This window comes from Hydractinia symbiolongicarpus, chromosome 7, assembly GCF_029227915.1.
Source record: "Hydractinia symbiolongicarpus strain clone_291-10 chromosome 7, HSymV2.1, whole genome shotgun sequence".
Lineage (NCBI taxonomy): Eukaryota > Metazoa > Cnidaria > Hydrozoa > Anthoathecata > Hydractiniidae > Hydractinia > Hydractinia symbiolongicarpus.
The window spans coordinates 30,954,995-30,977,820 of record NC_079881.1 but is presented as its reverse complement, the minus strand read 5'-3'; positions in this window follow the sequence as shown (position 1 = coordinate 30,977,820).

The window sequence follows — 22,826 nt, the reverse complement described above, 5'->3', positions numbered from 1 at the left end:
CCAATCCTAGCCGTTATCGCGCTGAAGAAATAGCGACAGTCTCAAAAACTACATTTCATTGACTTTTTAACGGTATCAGTCCGTTTGAGTTACAACGGTTGGGTCACCTATTCGTACCAACATGTGTTTAGCGATATTTTTCTGATACTACTAGGTTGCATCGCTTTTAACAATGAAACGTTTGACTGTGTGACTTAATTGAACTAACTTTGGACTGTGACCTGATAAATGTGATAAATGAGACAATTGGACTCCAAGAAATAACATTCTTCTTATTTTTACGGGATTGCCAGAACTCAACGATTACACTGGGCGCTGTGGTAGCGCTTCATTTAAAGTTTTAGGTAAGTAAGTCATTCTTTACTGTCGGACCAATCCTCGCCGTTATCGTGCGCTGAAGAAATATTGACAGTTTCAAAAACTACATTTCATTGACTTTTTAACGGTGTCAGTCTGTTTGAGTTACAACGGTTGGGTCACATATTTGTACCAACATGTATTTTGCGATATTTTTTAGATAATACTAGGTTGCATCGCTTTTAACAGTGAAACGATTGACTGTGGTACTAAATTGAACTGGTGTTGGACTTGGACCTTATAAATGTTATAAGTGAGACAAGTGGACTCCAAGAAATAGCATTCTTCTTAATTTGAAATGATTGCCGAAACTCAGCGATGTGGTAGCGCTTCAATTAAAAATTGAGATAAAAAATACATTTTTTACTGCGGGACCAATCCTAGCCGTTATCGCGCGCTGAAAAAATAGCCACAGTTTCAAAAACTACATTTCATTGACTTTCTAACGGTGTCAGTCCGTTTGAGTTACAACGGTTGGGTCACATATTCGTACCAACATGTATTTAGCGATATTTTTTTTGATATTACTAGGTTGCATTGACTGTGGGACTTAATTGAACTAACTTTGGACTGTGACCTGATAAATGTAATAAGTGAGACAAGTGGACTCCAAGAAATAGCATGCTTCTTAATTTGAAATGATTGCCGAAACTCAGCGATTGCACTGGGCGCGGTGGTAGCGCTTTAATTAAAAATTAGGATAAAAAATTCATTTTTTACTGCGGGACCAATCCTAGCCGTTATCGCGCGCTTAAAAAATAGCCACAGCTTTAAAAACTACATTTCATTGACTTTCTAACGGTGTCAGTCCGTTTAAGTTACAACGGTTGGGTCACATATTCGTACCAACATGTGTTTAGCGATATTTTTCTGATATTACTAGGTTGCATCGCTTTTAACAATGAAACGATTGACTGTGGGACTTAATTGAACTAACTTTGCACTGTGACCTGATAAATGTAATAAGTGAGACAAGTGGACTCCAAGAAATAGCATTCTTCTTAATTTGAAATGATTCCGAAACTGAGCGATTGCTCTGGGCGCGGTGGTAGCGCTTCAATTAAAAATTAAGATAAAAAAGTCATTTTTTACTGCGGGACCAATCCTAGCTGTTATCGCGCGCTGAAGAGATAGCCACAGTTTCAAAAACTACATTTCTTTGACTTTTCAACGGTGTCAGTCTGTTTGAGTTACAACGGTTGGGTCACATATTCGTACCAACATGTGTTTAGCGATATTTTTCTGATATTACTAGGTTGCATCGCTTTTAACAATGAAACGATTGACTGTGGGACTTAATTGAACTAACTTTGCACTGTGACCTGATAAATGTAATAAGTGAGACAAGTGGACTCCAAGAAATAGCATTCTTCTTAATTTGAAATGATTGCCGAAACTCAGCGATTACACTGGGCGCTGTGGTAGCGCTTCAATTAAAAATTAAGATAAAAAAGTCATTTTTTACTGCGAGACCAATCCTAGCCGTTATCGCGCACTGAAGAAATAGCCACAGTTTTAAGAACTACATTTCATTGACTTTCTAACGGTGTCAGTCCGTTTGAGTTACAACGGTTGGGTCACATATTCGTACCAACATGTATTTAGCGATATTTTTTTGATATTACTAGGTTGCATTGACTGTAGGACTTAATTGAACTAACTTTGGACTGTGACCTGATAAATGGAATAAGTGAGACAAGTGGACTCCAAGAAATAGCATTCTTCTTAATTTAAAATGATTGCCGAAACTCAGCGATTGCACTGGGCGCTGTGGTAGCGCTTCATTTAGGAATTAAGCTAAAAAAAGTCATTTTTTACTGTGGGACCAATCCTAGGCGTTAGCGCGCGCTGAAGAAACAGCGATAGTTTCAAAAACTACATTTCATTGTCTTTCTAACGGTGTCCCTCCGTTTGAGTTGCAACGGTTGGGTCACATATTCGTACCAACATGTATTTAGCGTTATTTTTCTGATATTACTAGGTTGCATCGCTTTTAACTGTGAAACGATTGACCGTGGGACTTAATTGAACTAACTTTGGACTGTGACCTGATAATTGTGATAAAGGAGACAATTAGACTCCAAAAAATAACATTCTTCTTAATTTGACATGATTGCCGAAACTAAGCGATTACACTGGGCGCTGTGGTACCGCTTCATTTAAGAATTAAGATAAAAAAGTCATTTTTTACTGCGAGACCAATCCTAGCCGTTATCGCGCGCTGAAGAAATAGCCACAGTTTTAAGAACTACATTTCATTGACATTCTAACGGTGTCAGTCCGTTTGAGTTACAACGGTTGGGTCACATATTCGTACCAACATGTATTTAGCGATATTTTTTTGATATTACTAGGTTGCATTGACTGTGGGACTTATTTGAACTAACTTTGGACTGTGACCTGATAAATGGAATAAGTGAGACAAGTGGACTCCAAGAAATAGCATTCTTCTTAATTTAAAATGATTGCCGAAACTCAGCGATTGCACTGGGCGCTGTGGTACCGCTTCATTTAAGAATTAAGATAAAAAAGTCATTTTTTTACTGTGGGACCAATCCTAGCCGTTATCGCGCGCTGAAGAAATAGCAACAGTTTCAAAAGCTATATTTCATTGACTTTCTAACGGTATCAATCCACTTCAGTTACAACGGTTGCGTCACATATTCGTACCAACATGTATTTTGCAATATTTTTCTCATATTATTAGGTTGCATCGCTTTTAACAGTGAAACGATTGACTGTGCGACTTAATTGACCTAACTTTGAACTGTGACCTGATAAATGTGATAAATGAGACAATTGGACTCCAAGAAACAACATTCTTCTTAATTTGACGTGATTGCCGGAACTCAGCAATTACTCAGGGCGCTGTGGTAGCGCTTCATTTTAAAGTTTAGGTAAATAAGTCAATCTTTACTGTGGGACCAATCCTAGCCGTTATCGTGCGCTGAATAAATAGCGACAGTTTTAAAAACTGCATTTCATTGACTTTCTAGCGGTATCAATCCACTTCAGTTACAACGGTTGGGTCACATATTCGTACCAACATGTGTTTAGCGATATTTTTCTGATATTACTAGGTTGCATCGCTTTTAACAATGAAACGATTGACTGTGGGACTTAATTGAACTAACTTTGGACTGTGACCTGATAAATGTGATAAATGAGACAATTGGACTCCAAGAAATAACATTCTTCTTATTTTTACGGGATTGCCGGAACTCAGCGATTACACTGGGCGCTGTGGTAGCGCTTCATTTAAAAATTTAGGTAAATAAGTCATTCTTTACTGTGGGACCAATCCTAGCCGTTATCGCGCGCTGAAGAAATAGCAACAGTTTCAAAAGCTATATTTCATTGACTTTCTAACGTTATCAATCCACTTCAGTTACAACGGTTGCGTCACATATTCGTACCAACATGTATTTTGCAATATTTTTCTCATATTATTAGGTTGCATCGCTTTTAACAGTGAAACGATTGACTGTGCGACTTAATTGACCTAATTTTGAACTGTGACCTGATAAATGTGATAAATGAGACAATTGGACTCCAAGAAACAACATTCTTCTTAATTTGACGTGATTGCCGGAACTCAGCAATTACTCAGGGCGCTGTGGTAGCGCTTCATTTTAAAGTTTAGGTAAATAAGTCAATCTTTACTGTGGGACCAATCCTAGCCGTTATCGTGCGCTGAATAAATAGCGACAGTTTTAAAAACTGCATTTCATTGACTTTCTAGCGGTATCAATCCACTTCAGTTACAACGGTTGGGTCACATATTCGTACCAACTGGTGTTTAGCGATATTTTTCTGATATTACTATGTTGCATCGTTTTTAACTATGAAGCGATTGACTGTGGAACTTAATTTACCTAACTATGGACTGTGACCTGATAAATGTGATAAAGGAGACAATTGGACTCCAAGAAATAACATTCTTCTTAATTTGACCTGATTGCCGAAACTCAGCGATTTCACTGGGCGCTGTGGTACCGCTTCATTTAAGAATTAAGATAAAAAGTCATTTTTTACTGTGGGACCAATCCTAGCCGTTATCGCCCGATGAAGAAATAACAACAGTTTCAAAAACTACATTTCATTGACTTTCTAACGGTGTCAGTCCGTTTGAGTTACAACGTTTGGGTCACATACTCGTACCAACATGTATTTAGCGTTATTTTTCTGATATTACTAGGTTGCATCGCTTTTAATTATGAAACGATTGACCGTGGGACTTAATTGAACTAACTTTGGACTGTGACCTGATAAATGTGATAAAGGAGACAATTGGACTCCAAAAAATAACATTCTTCTTAATTTGACATGATTGCCGAAACTCAGCGATTTCACTGGGCGCTGTGGTACCGCTTCATTTAAGAATTAAGATAAAAAAGTCATTTTTTTACTGTGGGACCAATCCTACTCGTTATCGCGCTCTGAAGAAATAGCAGCAGTTTCAAAAACTATATTTCATTGACTTTCTAACGGTATCAATCCACTTCAGTTACAACGGTTGCGTCACATATTCGTACCAACATGTATTTAGCAATATTTTTCTCACATTACTAGGTTGCATCGCTTTTAACAGTGAAAATATTGACTGTGCAACTTAATTGAACTAACTTTGGACTATGACCTGATAAATGAATGAAACCAATGACTGTGGGACTTAATTGAACTAACTTTGGACTGTGACCTGATAAATGTGATAAATGAGACAATTGGACTCCAAGAAATAACATTCTTCTTAATTTGACATGATTGCCGGCACTCAGCGTTTACACTGGCCGCTGTGGTAGCGCTTCTTTTAGAAATTTACATTAATAAGTCAATTTTACTGTGGGACCAATCCTAGCCGTTATTGCGCGCTGAAGAAATAGCGACAGTTTCAAAAACTACATTTGATTAACTTTTTAATGGTGTCAGTCCGTTTGAGTTACAACGGTTGGGTCAAATATTCGTACCAACATGTATTTAGCGATCTTTTTTTTGATATTACTAGGTTGCATCGCTTTTAACAATGAAACGATTGACTGTGGGACTTAATTGAACTAACTTTGGACTGTGATCTGATAAATGTGATTAATGAGACAATTGGACTCCAAGAAATAACATTCTTCTTAATTTGACATGATTGCCGAACTTCAGCGTTTACACTGGGCGCTGTGGTAGCACTTCATTTAAAAATTTAGATTTATAAGTCATTCTTTACTGTGGGACCAATCCTATCTGTTATAGCGCGCTGTAGAAATATCGACAGTTTCAAAAACTATATTTCATTGACTTTCTAACGGTGTCAGTCCGTTTGAGTTAGAACGGTTGGGTCACATATTCGTACCAACATGTATTTAGCGACATTTTTTTTATATTACTAGGTTGCATCGCTTTTAACAATTAAACGAATGACTGTGGGACTTAATTGAACAAACTTTGGACTGTCACCTAATAAATTTGATAAATTAGAAAATTGCACTCCCAGAAATAACATTCTTCTCAATTTGACATGATTTCCAGAACTCAGCGATTACACTGGGCGCTGTGGTAGCGCTTCATTTAAAAATTTAGGTAAGTAAGTCATTCTTTACTGTCGGACCAATCCTCGCCGTTATCGTGCGCTGAAGAAATATTGACAGTTTCAAAAACTACATTTCATTGACTTTTTAACGGTGTCAGTCTGTTTGAGTTACAAGGGTTGGGTCACATATTTGTACCAACATGTATTTCCGATATTTTTTAGATAATACTAGGTTGCATCGCTTTTAACAGTGAAACGATTGACTGTGGTACTAAATTGAACTGGTGTTGGACTTGGACCTTATAAATGTTATAAGTGAGACAAGTGGACTCCAAGAAATAGCATTCCTCTTAATTTGAAATGATTGCCGAAACTCAGCGATGTGGTAGCGCTTCAATTAAAAATTGAGATAAAAAATTCATTTTTTACTGCGGGACCAATCCTAGCCGTTATCGCGCGCTGAAAAAATAGCCACAGTTTCAAAAACTACATTTCATTGACTTTCTAACGGTGTCAGTCCGTTTGAGTTACAACGGTTGGGTCACATATTCGTACCAACATGTATTTAGCGATATTTTTTTTGATATTACTAGGTTGCATTGACTGTGGGACTTAATTGAACTAACTTTGGACTGTGACCTGATAAATGTAATAAGTGAGACAAGTGGACTCCAAGAAATAGCATTCTGCTTAATTTAAAATGATTGTCGAAACTCAGCGATTGCACTGGGCGCTGTGGTAGCGCTTCAATTAAAAATTAAGATAAAAAAGTCATTTTTTACCGCGGGACCAATCCTAGCCGTTATCGTGCGCTGAAGAAATAGTGACAGTTTCAAAAACTACATTTCATTGACTTTTTAACGGTGTCAGTCCGTTTGAGTTACAACGGTTCAGTCACATATTCGTACCAACATGTGTTTAGCGATATTTTTCTGATATTACTAGCTTGCATCGCTTTTAACAATGAAACGATTGACTGTGGGACTTAATTGAACTTACTTTGCACTGTGACCTGATAAATGTAATAAGTGAGACAAGTGGACTCCAAGAAATAGCATGCTTCTGAATTTGAAATGATTGCCGAAACTCAGCGATTGCACTGGGCGCGGTGGTAGCGCTTTAATTAAAAATTAAGATAAAAAAGTCATTTTTTACTGCGGGACCAATCCTAGCCGTTATCGCGCCCTGATGAGATAGCCACAGTTTTAAAAACTACATTTCATTCACTTTCTAACGGTGTCAGTCCGTTTGAGTTACAACGGTTGGATCACCTATTCGTACCAACATGTGTTTAGCGATATTTTTTTGATACTACTAGGTTGCATCGCTTTTAACAATGAAACGATTGGCTGTGGGACTTAATTGAACTAACTTTGGACTGTGACCTGATAAATGTGATAAATGAGACAATTGGACTCCAAGAAATAGCATTCTTCTTAATTTGAAATGATTGCCGAAACTCAGCGATGTGGTAGCGCTTCAAAAAAAAAATTAGGATAAAAAATTCATTTTTTACTGCGGGACCAATCCTAGCCGTTATCGCACGCTGAAAAAATAGCCACAGCTTAAAAAACTACATTTCATTGACTTTCTAACGGTGTCAGTGTTTGAGTTCCAACAGCTGGGTCACATATTCGTACCAACATGTGTTTAGCGATATTTTTCTGATATTACTAGGTTGCATCGCTTTTAACAATGAAACGATTGACTGTGGGACTTAATTGAACTAACTTTGCACTGTGACCTGATAAATGTAGTAAGTAAGACAAGTGGACTCCAAGAAATAGCATTCTTCTTAATTTGAAATGATTCCGAAACTGAGCGATTGCTCTGGGCGCGGTGGTAGCGCTTCAATTAAAAATTAAGATAAAAAAGTCATTTTTTACTGCGGGACCAATCCTAGCTGTTATCGCGCGCTGAAGAGATAGCCACAGTTTCAAAAACTACATTTCCTTGACTTTTTAACGGTGTCAGTCTGTTTGAGTTACAACGGTTGGGTCACATATTTGTACCAACATGTATTTAGCGATATTTTTTTGATACTACTAGGTTGCATCGCTTTTAACAATGAAACGATTGGCTGTGGGACTTAATTGAACTAACTTTGGACTGTGACCTGATAAATGTGATAAATGAGACAATTGGACTCCAAGAAATAGCATTCTTCTTAATTTAAAATGATTGCCGAAACTCAGCGATGTGGTAGCGCTTCAATTAAAAATTAGGATAAAAAATTCATTTTTTACTGCGGGACCAATCCTAGCCGTTATCGCACGCTGAAAAAATAGCCACAGCTTAAAAAACTACATTTCATTGACTTTCTAACGGTGTCAGTCCGTTTGAGTTCCAACGGCTGGGTCACATATTCGTACCAACATGTGTTTAGCGATATTTTTCTGATATTACTAGGTTGCATCGCTTTTAACAATGAAACGATTGACTGTGGGACTTAATTGAACTAACTTTGCACTGTGACCTGATAAATGTAATAAGTGAGACAAGTGGACTCCAAGAAATAGCATTCTTCTTAATTTGAAATGATTCCGAAACTGAGCGATTGCTCTGGGCGCGGTGGTAGCGCTTCAATTAAAAATTAAGATAAAAAAGTCATTTTTTACTGCGGGACCAATCCTAGCTGTTATGGCGCGCTGAAGAGATAGCCACAGTTTCAAAAACTACATTTCATTGACTTTTTAACGGTGTCAGTCTGTTTGAGTTACAACGGTTGGGTCACATATTCGTACCAACATGTATTTAGCGATATTTTTTTGATAATACTAGGTTGCATCGCTTTTAACAGTGAAACGATTGACTGTGGTACTAAATTGAACTGGTGTTGGACTTTGACCTTATAAATGTTATAAGTGAGAGAAGTGGACTCCAAGAAATAGCATTCTTCTTAATTTGAAATGATTGCCGAAACTCAGCGATTACACTGGGCGCTGTGGTAGCGCTTCAATTAAAAATTAAGATAAAAAAGTCATTTTTTACTGCGAGACCAATCCTAGCCGTTATCGCGCGCTGAAGAAATAGCCACAGTTTTAAGAACTACATTTCACTGACTTTCTAACGGTGTCAGTCCGTTTGAGTTACAACGGTTGGGTCACATATTCGTACCAACATGTATTTAGCGAAATTTTTTTGATATTACTAGGTTGCATTGACTGTGGGACTTAATTGAACTAACTTTGGACTGTGACCTGATAAATGGAATAAGTGAGACAAGTGGACTCCAAGAAATAACATTCTTCTTAATTTGACATGATTGCCGAAACTCAGCGATTACACTGGGCGCTGTGGTACCGCTTCATTTAAGAATTAAGATAAAAAAGTCATTTTTTTACTGTGGGACCAATCCTAGCCATTATCGCGCGCTGAAGAAATAGCAACAGTTTCAAAAACTATATTTCATTGACTTTCTAACTGTATCAATCTACTTCAGTTACAACGGTTGCGTCACATATTCGTACCAACATGTATTTTGCAATATTTTTCTCATATTATTAGGTTGCATCGCTTTTAACAGTGAAACAATTGACTGTGCGACTTAATTGAACTAACTTTGAACTGTGACCTGATAAATGTGATAAATGAGACAATTGGACTCCAAGAAACAACATTCTTCTTAATTTGACGTGATTGCCGGAACTCAGCAATTACTCAGGGTGCTGTGGTAGCGCTTCATTTTAAAGTTTAGGTAAATAAGTCAATCTTTACTGTGGGACCAATCCTAGCCGTTATCGTGCGCTGAATAAATAGCGACAGTTTTAAAAACTACATTTCATTGACTTTCTAGCGGTATCAATCCACTTCAGTTACAACGGTTGGGTCACATATTCGTACCAACATGTGTTTAGCGATATTTTTCTGATATTACTATGTTGCATCGTTTTTAACTATGAAGCGATTGACTGTGGAACTTAATTTACCTAACTATGGACTGTGACCTGATAAATGTGATAAAGGAGACAATTGGACTCCAAGAAATAACATTCTTCTTAATTTGACATGATTGCCGAAACTCAGCGATTTCACTGGGCGCTGTGGTACCGCTTCATTTAAGAATTAAGATAAAAAGTCATTTTTTACTGTGGGACCAATCCTAGCCGTTATCGCCCGATGAAGAAATAACAGCAGTTTCAAAAACTACATTTCATTGACTTTCTAACGCTGTTATTCCGTTTGAGTTACAACGTTTGGGTCACATACTCGTACCAACATGTATTTAGCGGTATTTTTGTGATATTACTAGGTTGCATCGCTTTAAACAATGAAACGATTGACTGCGGGACTTAATAGAACTAAATTTGGACTGTGACCTGATAAATGTGATAAATGAGACAATTGGACTCCAAGAAATAACATTCTTCTTAATTTGACATGATTGCCGAAGCTCAGTGATTACACTGGGCGCTGTGGTAGCGCTTCAATTAAAAATTAAGATAAAAAAGTCATTTTTTACTGCGGGACCAATCCTAGCAGTTATCGCGCGCTGAAGAAATAGCCACAGTTTTAAGAACTACATTTCATTGACCTTCTAACGGTGTCAGTCCGTTTGAGTTACAACGGTTGTGTCACATATTCGTACCAACATGTATTTAGCGATATTTTTTTTGATATTACGAGGTTGCATTGACTGTGGGACTTAATTGAACTAACTTTGGACTGTGACCTGATAAATGTAATAAGTGAGACAAGTGGACTCCAAGAAATAGCATTCTTCTTAACTTAAAATGATTGCCAAAACTCAGCGATTGCACTGGCCGCTGTGGTAGCGCTTCATTTAAGAATTAAGCTAAAAAAAGTCATTTTTTACTGTGGGACCAATCCTAGGCATTAGCGCGCGCTGAAGAAACAGCGATAGTTTCAAAAACTACATTTCATTGACTTTCTAACGGTGTCACTCCGTTTGAGTTACAGCGGTTGGGTCACATATTCGTACCAACATGTATTTAGCGTTATTTTTCTGATATTACTAGGTTGCATCGCTTTTAACTATGAAACGATTGACCGTGGGACTTAATTAAACTAACTTTGGACTGTGACCTGATAAATGTGATAAAGGAGAGAATTGGACTCCAAAAAATAACATTCTCCTTAATTTGACATGATTGCCGAAACTCAGCGATTACACTGGGCGCTGTGGTACCGCTTCATTTAAGAATTAAGATAAAAAAGTCATTTTTTTACTGTAGGACCAATCCTAGCCGTTATCGCGCGCTGAAGAAATAGCAACAGTTTCAAAAACTATATTTCATTGACTTTCTAACGGTATCAATCCACTTCAGTTACAACGGCTGCGTCACATATTCGTACCAACATGTATTTAGCAATATTTTTGTCATGTTACTAGGTTGCATCGCTTTTAACAGTGAAACGATTGACTGTGCGACTTAATTGAACTAACTTTGAACTGTGACCTGATAAATGTGATAAATGAGACAATTGGACTCCAAGAAACAACATTCCTCTTAATTTGACGTGATTGCAGGAACTCAGCAATTACTCTGGGCGCTGTGGTAGCGCTTCATTTTAAAGTTTAGGTAAATAAGTCAATCTTTACTGTGGGACCAATCCTAGCCGTTATCGTGCGCTGAAGAAGTAGCGACAGTTTCAAAAACTACATTTCATTGACTTTCTAACGGTATCAATCCACTTCAGTTACAACGGTTGCGTCACATATTCGTACAAACATGTATTTAGCGATATTTTTCTCATATTACTAGGTTGCATCGCTTTTAACAGTGAAACGATTGACTGTGGTACTAAATTGAACTGATTTTGGACTGTAACCTTATAAAAGTTATAAGTGAGACAAGTGGACTCCAAGAAATAACATTCTTCTTATGTTGAAATGATTGCCGAAACTCAGCGATTTCACTGGGCGCTGTGGTACCGCTTCATTTAAGAATTAAGATAAAAAGTCATTTTTTTACTGTGGGACCAATCCTAGCCGTTATCGCCCGATGAAGAAATAACAACAGTTTCAAATACTACATTTCATTTTACTTTCTAACGGTGTTAGTCCATTTGAGTTACAAAGTTTGGGTCACATACTCGTACCAACATGTATTTAGCGTTATTTTTCTGGTATTACTAGGTTGCATCGCTTTCAACAATGAAACGATTGACTGGGGGACTTAATAGAACTAAATTTGGACTGTGACCTGATAAATGTGATAAATGAGACAATTGGACTCCAAGAAATAACATTCTTCTTAATTTGACATGACTGCCGAAACTCAGCGATTACACTGGGCGCTGTGGTACCGCTTCATTTAATAATTAAGATAATAAAAAAGCCAATTTTTTACTGTGGGACCAATCCTAGCCGTTATCGCGCGCTGAAGAAATAACAACAGTTTCAAAAACTACATTTCATTGACTTTCTAACGGTGTCAGTCCGTTTGAGTTACAACGTTTGGGTCACATACTCGTACCAACATGTATTTAGCGGTATTTTTCTGATATTACTAGGTTGCATTGACTGTGGGACTTAATTGAACTAACTTTGGACTGTGACCTGATAAATGTAATAAGTGAGACAAGTGGACTCCAAGAAATAGCATTCTTCTTAATTTAAAATGATTGCCGAAACTCAGCGATTGCACTGGGCGCTGTGGTAGCGCTTCCAGTAAAAATTAAGATAAAAAAGTCATTTCTTACTGTGGGACCAATCCTAGCCGTTATCGCGCGCTGAAGAAATTGCCACAGTTTCAAAAACTATATTTCATTGACTTTCTAACGGTGTCAGTCCGTTTGAGTTACAACGGTTGGGTCACATCTTCGTACCAACATGTATTTAGAGATATTTTTTTTTATATTACTTGGTTGCATCTCTTCTAACAATGAAAAGATTGACTATGGGACTTAATTGAACAAACTTTGGACTGTGACCTGATAAATGTGATAAATGAGACAATGTGAATCCAAGAAATAACATTCTTCTTATTTTTACGGGATTGCCGGAACTCAGCGATTACACTGGGCGCTGTGGTAGCGCTTCATTTAAAAATTTAGGTAAATAAGTCATTCTTTACTGTGGGACCAATCCTAGCCGTTATCGTGCGCTGAAGAAATATTGACAGTTTCATAAACTACATTTCATTGACTTTGTAACGGTGTCAGTCTGTTTGAGTTACAACGGTTGGGTCACATATTTGTACCAACATGTATTTAGCGATATTTTTTTGATAATACTAGGTTGCATCGCTTTTAACAGTGAAACGATTGACTGTGGTACTAAATTGAACTGGTGTTGGACTATGACCTTATAAATGTTATAAGTGAGACAAGTGGACTCCAAGAAATAGCATTCTTCTAAATTTGAAATGATTGCCGAAACTCAGCGATGTGGTAGCGCTTCAATTAAAAATTAAGATAAAAAATTCATTTTTTACTGCGGGACCAGTCCTAGCCGTTATCGCGCGCTGAAGAAATAGCCACAGTTTTAAAAACTACATTTCATTGACTTTCTAACGGTGTCAGTCCGTTTAAGTTACAACGGTTGGGTCACATATTCGTATCAACATGTATTTAGCGATATTTTTTTGATATTACTAGGTTGAATTGACTGTGGGACTTAATTGAACTACCTTTGGACTGTGACCTGATAAATGTAATAAGTGAGACAAGTGGACTCCAGGAAATAGCGTTCTTCTTAATTTGAAATGATTGCCGAAACTCAGCGATTACACTGGGCGCGGTGGTAGCGCTTCAATTAAAAATTAAGATAAAAAGTCATTTTTTACTGTGGGACCAATCCTAGCCGTTATCGCCCGATGAAGAAATAACAACAGTTTCAAATACTACATTTCATTTTACTTTCTAACGGTGTTAGTCCATTTGAGTTACAAAGTTTGGGTCACATACTCGTACCAACATGTATTTAGCGTTATTTTTCTGGTATTACTAGGTTGCATCGCTTTCAACAATGAAACGATTGACTTGGGGACTTAATAGAACTAAATTTGGACTGTGACCTGATAAATGTGATAAATGAGACAATTGGACTCCAAGAAATAACATTCTTCTTAATTTGACATGACTGCCGAAACTCAGCGATTACACTGGGCGCTGTGGTACCGCTTCATTTAATAATTAAGATAATAAAAAAGCCAATTTTTTACTGTGGGACCAATCCTAGCCGTTATCGCGCGCTGAAGAAATAACAACAGTTTCAAAAACTACATTTCATTGACTTTCTAACGGTGTCAGTCCGTTTGAGTTACAACGTTTGGGTCACATACTCGTACCAACATGTATTTAGCGGTATTTTTCTGATATTACTAGGTTGCATTGACTGTGGGACTTAATTGAACTAACTTTGGACTGTGACCTGATAAATGTAATAAGTGAGACAAGTGGACTCCAAGAAATAGCATTCTTCTTAATTTAAAATGATTGCCGAAACTCAGCGATTGCACTGGGCGCTGTGGTAGCGCTTCCAGTAAAAATTAAGATAAAAAAGTCATTTCTTACTGTGGGACCAATCCTAGCCGTTATCGCGCGCTGAAGAAATTGCCACAGTTTCAAAAACTATATTTCATTGACTTTCTAACGGTGTCAGTCCGTTTGAGTTACAACGGTTGGGTCACATATTCGTACCAACATGTATTTAGCGTTATTTTTCTGATATTACTAGGTTGCATCGCTTTTAACTGTGAAACGATTGACCGTGGGACTTAATTGAACTAACTTTGGACTGTGACCTGATAATTGTGATAGAGGAGACAATTGGACTCCAAAAAATAACATTCTTCTTAATTTGACATGATTGCCGAAACTCAGCGATTACACTGGGCGCTGTGGTACCGCTTCATTTAAGAATTAAGATAAAAAAGTCATTTTTTTACTGTGGGACCAATCCTAGCCGTTATCGCGCGCTGAAGAAATAGCAACAGTTTCAAAAACTATATTTCATTGACTTTCTAACGGTATCAATCCACTTCAGTTACAACGGTTGCGTCACATATTCGTACCAACATGTATTTTGCAATATTTTTCTCATATTATTAGGTTGCATCACTTTTAACAGTTAAACGATTGACTGTGCGACTTAATTGAACTAACTTTGAACTGTGACCTGATAAATGTGATAACTGAGACAATTGGACTCCAAGAAATAACATTCTTCTTAATTTGACATGATTGCCGAAACTCAGCGATTACACTGGGCGCTGTGGTAGCGCTTCAATTAAAAATTAAGATAAAAAAGTCATTTTTTCTGCGGGACCAATCCTAGCCGTTATCGCGCGCTGAAGAAATAGCCACAGTTTTAAGAACTACATTTCATTGACCTTCTAACGGTGTCAGTCCGTTTGAGTTACAACGGTTGGGTCACATATTCGTACCAACATGTATTTAGCGATATTTTTTTTGATATTACTAGGTTGCATTGACTGTGGGACTTAATTGAACTAACTTTGGACTGTGACCTGATAAATGTATTAAGTGAGACAAGTGGACTCCAAGAAATAGCATTCTTCTTAACTTAAAATGATTGCCAAAACTCAGAAATTGCACTGGCCGCTGTGGTAGCGCTTCATTTAAGAATTAAGCTAAAAAAAGTTATTTTTTACTGTGGGACCAATCCTAGGCGTTAGCGCGCGCTGAAGAAACAGCGATAGTTTCAAAAACTACATTTCATTGACTTTCTAACGGTGTCACTCCGTTTGAGTTACAGCGGTTGGCTCACATATTCGTACCAACATGTATTTAGCGTTATTTTTCTGATATTACTAGGTTGCATCGCTTTTAACTATGAAACGATTGACCGTGGGACTTAATTGAACTAACTTTGGATTGTGACCTGATAAATGTGATAAAGGAGAGAATTGGACTCCAAAAAATAACATTCTTCTTAATTTGACATGATTGCCGAAACTCAGCGATTACACTGGGCGCTGTGGTACCGCTTCATTTAAGAATTAAGATAAAAAAGTCATTTTTTTACTGTGGGACCAATCCTAGCCGTTATCGCGCGCTGAAGAAATAGCAACAGTTTCAAAAACTATATTTCATTGACTTTCTAACGGTATCAATCCACTTCAGTTACAACGGTTGCGTCACATATTCGTACCAACATGTATTTAGCAATATTTTTCTCATATTACTAGGTTGCATCGCTTTTAACAGTGAAACGATTGACTGTGCGACTTAATTGAACTAACTTTGAACTGTGACCTGATAAATGTGATAAATGAGACAATTGGACTCCAAGAAACAACATTCCTCTTAATTTGACGTGATTGCAGGAACTCAGCAATTACTCTTGGCGCTGTGGTAGCGCATCATTTTAAAGTTTAGGTAATAAAGTCAATCTTTACTGTGGGACCAATCCTAGCCGTTATCGTGCGCTGAAGAAATAGCGACAGTTTCAAAAACTACATTTCATTGACTTTCTAACGGTATCAATCCACTTCAATTACAACGGTTGCGTCACATATTCGTACCAACATGTATTTAGCGATATTTTTCTCATATTACTAGGTTGCATCGCTTTTAACAGTGAAACGATTGACTGTGGTACTAAATTGAACTGATTTTGGACTGTAACCTTATAAAAGTTATAAGTGAGAGAAGTGGACTCCAAGAAATAACATTCTTCTTATGTTGAAATGATTGCCGAAACTCAGCGATTTCACTGGGCGCTGTGGTACCGCTTCATTTAAGAATTAAGATAAAAAGTCATTTTTTTACTGTGGGACCAATCCTAGCCGTTATCGTGCGCTGAAGAAATATTGACAGTTTCAAAAACTACATTTCATTGACTTTTTAACGGTGTCAGTCTGTTTGAGTTACAACGGTTGGGTCACATATTTGTACCAACATGTAATTAGCGATATTTTTTTGATAATACTAGGTTGCATCGCTTTTAACAGTGAAACGATTGAGTTTGGTACTAAATTGAACTGGTGTTGGACTTTGACCTTATAAATGTTATAAGTGAGAAAAGTGGACTCCAAGAAATAGCATTCTTCTTAATTTGAAATGATTGCCGAAACTCAGCAATTACACTGGGCGCTGTGGTAGCGCTTCAATTGAAAATTAAGATAAAAAAGTCATTTTTTACTGCGAGACCAATCCTAGCCGTTATCGCGCGCTGAAGAAATAGCCACAGTTTTAAGAACTACATTTCATTGACTTTCTAACGGTGTCAGTCCGTTTGAGTTACAACGGTTGGGTCACATATTCGTACCAACATGTATTTAGCGATATTTTTTTGATATTACTACGTTGCATCGCTTTAAACAATGAAACGATTGACTGCGGGACTTAATAGAACTAAATTTGGACTGTGACCTGATAAATGTGATAAATGAGACAATTGGACTCCAAGAAATAACATTCTTCTTAATTTGACATGATTGTCGAAACTCTGCGATTACACTGGGCGCTGTGGTAGCGCTTCAATTAAAAATTAAGATAAAAAAGTCATTTTTTCTGCGGGACCAATCCTAGCCGTTATCGCGCGCTGAAGAAATAGCCACAGTTTTAAGAACTACATTTCATTGACCTTCTAACGGTGTCAGTCCGTTTGAGTTACAACGGTTGGGTCACATATTCGTACCAACATGTATTTAGCGATATTTTTTTTGATATTACTAGGTTGCATTGACTGTGGGACTTAATTGAACTAACTTTGGACTGTGACCTGATAAATGTAATAAGTGAGACAAGTGGACTCCAAGAAATAGCATTCTTCTTAACTTAAAATGATTGCCAAAACTCAGCGATTGCTCTGGCCGCTGTGGTAGCGCTTCATTTAAGAATTAAGCTAAAAAAAGTCATTTTTTACTGTGGGACCAATCCTAGGCGTTAGCGCGCGCTGAAGAAACAGCGATAGTTTCAAAAACTACATTTCATTGACTTTCTAACGGTGTCACTCCGTTTGAGTTACAGCGGTTGGGTCACATATTCGTACCAACATGTATTTAGCGTTATTTTTCTGATATTACTAGGTTGCATCGCTTTTAACTATGAAACGATTGACCGTGGGACTTAATTGAACTAACTTTGGACTGTGACCTGATAAATGTGATAAAGGAGAGAATTGGACTCCAAAAAATAACATTCTTCTTAATTTGACATGATTGCCGAAACTCAGCGATTACACTGGGCGCTGTGGTACCGCTTCATTTAAGAATTAAGATAAAAAAGTCATTTTTTTACTGTGTGACCAATCCTAGCCGATATTGCGCGCTGAAGAAATAGCAACAGTTTCAAAAACTATATTTCATTGACTTTCTAACGGTATCAATCCACTTCAGTTACAACGGTTGCGTCACATATTCGTACCAACATGTATTTAGCGATATTTTTCTCATATTACTAGGTTGCATCGCTTTTAACAGTGAAACGATTGACTGTGCGACTTAATTGAACTAACTTTGAACTGTGACCTGATAAATGTGACAAATGAGACAATTGGACTCCAAGAAACAACATTCCTCTTAATTTGACGTGATTGCAGGAACTCAGCAATTACTCTGGGCGCTGTGGTAGCGCTTCATTTTAAAGTTTAGGTAATAAAGTCAATCTTTACTGTGGGACCAATCCTAGCCGTTATCGTGCGCTGAAGAAATAGCGACAGTTTCAAAAACTACATTTCATTGACTTTCTAACGGTATCAATCCACTTCAATTACAACGGTTGCGTCACATATTCGTACCAACATGTATTTAGCGATATTTTTCTCATATTACTAGGTTGCATCGCTTTTAACAGTGAAACGATTGACTGTGGTACTAAATTGAACTGATTTTGGACTGTAACCTTATAAAAGTTATAAGTGAGAGAAGTGGACTCCAAGAAATAACATTCTTCTTATGTTGAAATGATTGCCGAAACTCAGCGATTTCACTGGGCGCTGTGGTACCGCTTCATTTAAGAATTAAGATAAAAAGTCATTTTTTTACTGTGGGACCAATCCCAGCCGTTATCGCCCGATGAAGAAATAACAACAGTTTCAAAAACTACATTTCATTTTACTTTCTAACGGTGTTAGTCCGTTTGAGTTACAAAGTTTGGGTCACATACTCGTACCAACATGTATTTAGCGTTATTTTTCTGGTATTACTAGGTTGCATCGCTTTCAACAATGAAACGATTGACTGGGGGACTTAATAGAACTAAATTTGGACTGTGACCTGATAAATGTGATAAATGAGACAATTGGACTCCAAGAAATAACATTCTTCTTAATTTGACATGAGTGCCGAAACTCAGCAATTACACTGGGCGCTGTGGTACCGCTTCATTTATTAATTAAGATAATAAAAAAGTCAATTTTTTACTGTGGGACCAATCCTAGCCGTTATCGCGCGCTGAAGAAATAACAACAGTTTCAAAAACTACATTTCATTGACTTTCTAACGGTGTCAGTCCGTTTGAGTTACAACGTTTGGGTCACATACTCGTACCAACATGTATTTAGCGGTATTTTTCTGATATTACTAGGTTGCATTGACTGTGGGACTTAGTTGAACTAACTTTGGACTGTGACCTGAGAAATGTAATAAGTGAGACAAGTGGACTCCAAGAAATAGCATTCTTCTTAATTTAAAATGATTGCCGAAACTCAGCGATTGCACTGGGCGCTGTGGTAGCGCTTCCAGTAAAAATTAAGATAAAAAAGTCATTTCTTACTGTGGGACCAATCCTAGCCGTTATCGCGCGCTAAAGAAATTGCCACAGTTTCAAAAACTATATTTCATTGACTTTCTAACGGTGTCAGTCCGTTTGAGTTACAACGGTTGGGTCACATCTTCGTACCAACATGTATTTAGAGATATTTTTTTTTATATTACTTGGTTGCATCTCTTTTAACAATGAAAAGATTGACTGTGGGACTTAATTGAACAAACTTTGGACTGTGACCTAATAAATTTGATAAATGAGAAAATTGGACTCCAAGAAATAACATTCTTCTCAATTTGACATGATTGCCGGAACTCAGCGATTACACTGGGCGCTGTGGTAGCGCTTCAATTAAAAATTAAGATAAAAAAGTCATTTTTTCTGCGGGACCAATCCTAGCCGTTATCGCGCGCTGAAGAAATAGCCACAGTTTTAAGAACTACATTTCATTGACCTTCTAACGGTGTCAGTCCGTTTGAGTTACAACGGTTGGGTCACATATTCGTACCAACATGTATTTAGCGATATTTTTTTTGATATTACTAGGTTGCATTGACTGTGGGACTTAATTGAACTAACTTTGGACTGTGACCTGATAAATGTAATAAGTGAGACAAGTGGACTCCAAGAAATAGCATTCTTCTTAACTTAAAATGATTGCCAAAACTCAGCGATTGCTCTGGCCGCTGTGGTAGCGCTTCATTTAAGAATTAAGCTAAAAAAAGTCATTTTTTACTGTGGGACCAATCCTAGGCGTTAGCGCGCGCTGAAGAAACAGCGATAGTTTCAAAAACTACATTTCATTGACTTTCTAACGGTGTCACTCCGTTTGAGTTACAGCGGTTGGGTCACATATTCGTACCAACATGTATTTAGCGTTATTTTTCTGATATTACTAGGTTGCATCGCTTTTAACTATGAAACGATTGACCGTGGGACTTAATTGAACTAACTTTGGACTGTGACCTGATAAATGTGATAAAGGAGAGAATTGGACTCCAAAAAATAACATTCTTCTTAATTTGACATGATTGCCGAAACTCAGCGATTACACTGGGCGCTGTGGTACCGCTTCATTTAAGAATTAAGATAAAAAAGTCATTTTTTTACTGTGTGACCAATCCTAGCCGATATTGCGCGCTGAAGAAATAGCAACAGTTTCAAAAACTATATTTCATTGACTTTCTAACGGTATCAATCCACTTCAGTTACAACGGTTGCGTCACATATTCGTACCAACATGTATTTAGCGATATTTTTCTCATATTACTAGGTTGCATCGCTTTTAACAGTGAAACGATTGACTGTGCGACTTAATTGAACTAACTTTGAACTGTGACCTGATAAATGTGACAAATGAGACAATTGGACTCCAAGAAACAACATTCCTCTTAATTTGACGTGATTGCAGGAACTCAGCAATTACTCTGGGCGCTGTGGTAGCGCTTCATTTTAAAGTTTAGGTAATAAAGTCAATCTTTACTGTGGGACCAATCCTAGCCGTTATCGTGCGCTGAAGAAATAGCGACAGTTTCAAAAACTACATTTCATTGACTTTCTAACGGTATCAATCCACTTCAATTACAACGGTTGCGTCACATATTCGTACCAACATGTATTTAGCGATATTTTTCTCATATTACTAGGTTGCATCGCTTTTAACAGTGAAACGATTGACTGTGGTACTAAATTGAACTGATTTTGGACTGTAACCTTATAAAAGTTATAAGTGAGAGAAGTGGACTCCAAGAAATAACATTCTTCTTATGTTGAAATGATTGCCGAAACTCAGCGATTTCACTGGGCGCTGTGGTACCGCTTCATTTAAGAATTAAGATAAAAAGTCATTTTTTTACTGTGGGACCAATCCCAGCCGTTATCGCCCGATGAAGAAATAACAACAGTTTCAAAAACTACATTTCATTTTACTTTCTAACGGTGTTAGTCCGTTTGAGTTACAAAGTTTGGGTCACATACTCGTACCAACATGTATTTAGCGTTATTTTTCTGGTATTACTAGGTTGCATCGCTTTCAACAATGAAACGATTGACTGGGGGACTTAATAGAACTAAATTTGGACTGTGACCTGATAAATGTGATAAATGAGACAATTGGACTCCAAGAAATAACATTCTTCTTAATTTGACATGAGTGCCGAAACTCAGCAATTACACTGGGCGCTGTGGTACCGCTTCATTTATTAATTAAGATAATAAAAAAGTCAATTTTTTACTGTGGGACCAATCCTAGCCGTTATCGCGCGCTGAAGAAATAACAACAGTTTCAAAAACTACATTTCATTGACTTTCTAACGGTGTCAGTCCGTTTGAGTTACAACGTTTGGGTCACATACTCGTACCAACATGTATTTAGCGGTATTTTTCTGATATTACTAGGTTGCATTGACTGTGGGACTTAGTTGAACTAACTTTGGACTGTGACCTGAGAAATGTAATAAGTGAGACAAGTGGACTCCAAGAAATAGCATTCTTCTTAATTTAAAATGATTGCCGAAACTCAGCGATTGCACTGGGCGCTGTGGTAGCGCTTCCAGTAAAAATTAAGATAAAAAAGTCATTTCTTACTGTGGGACCAATCCTAGCCGTTATCGCGCGCTAAAGAAATTGCCACAGTTTCAAAAACTATATTTCATTGACTTTCTAACGGTGTCAGTCCGTTTGAGTTACAACGGTTGGGTCACATCTTCGTACCAACATGTATTTAGAGATATTTTTTTTTATATTACTTGGTTGCATCTCTTTTAACAATGAAAAGATTGACTGTGGGACTTAATTGAACAAACTTTGGACTGTGACCTAATAAATTTGATAAATGAGAAAATTGGACTCCAAGAAATAACATTCTTCTCAATTTGACATGATTGCCGGAACTCAGCGATTACACTGGGCGCTGTGGTAGCGCTTCATTTAAAAAGTAAGCTAAAAAAAGTCATTTTTTTCTGTGGGACCAATCCTAGGCGTAAGCGCGCGCTGAAGAAACAGCGATAGTTTCAAAAACTACATTTCATTGACTTTCTAACGGTATCAATCCACTTCAGTTACAACGGTTGCGTCACATATTCGTACCAACATGTATTTAGCGATATTTTTCTCATATTACTAGGTTGCATCGCTTTTAACAGTGAAACGATTGACTGTGGTACTAAATTGAACTGATAACCTTATAAAAGTTATACGTGAGACAAGTGGACTCCAAGAAATAACATTCTTCTTATGTTGAAATGATTGCCGAAACTCAGCGATTGCGCTGGGCGCTGTGGTAGCTCTTCAAATAAAAATTAAGATAAAA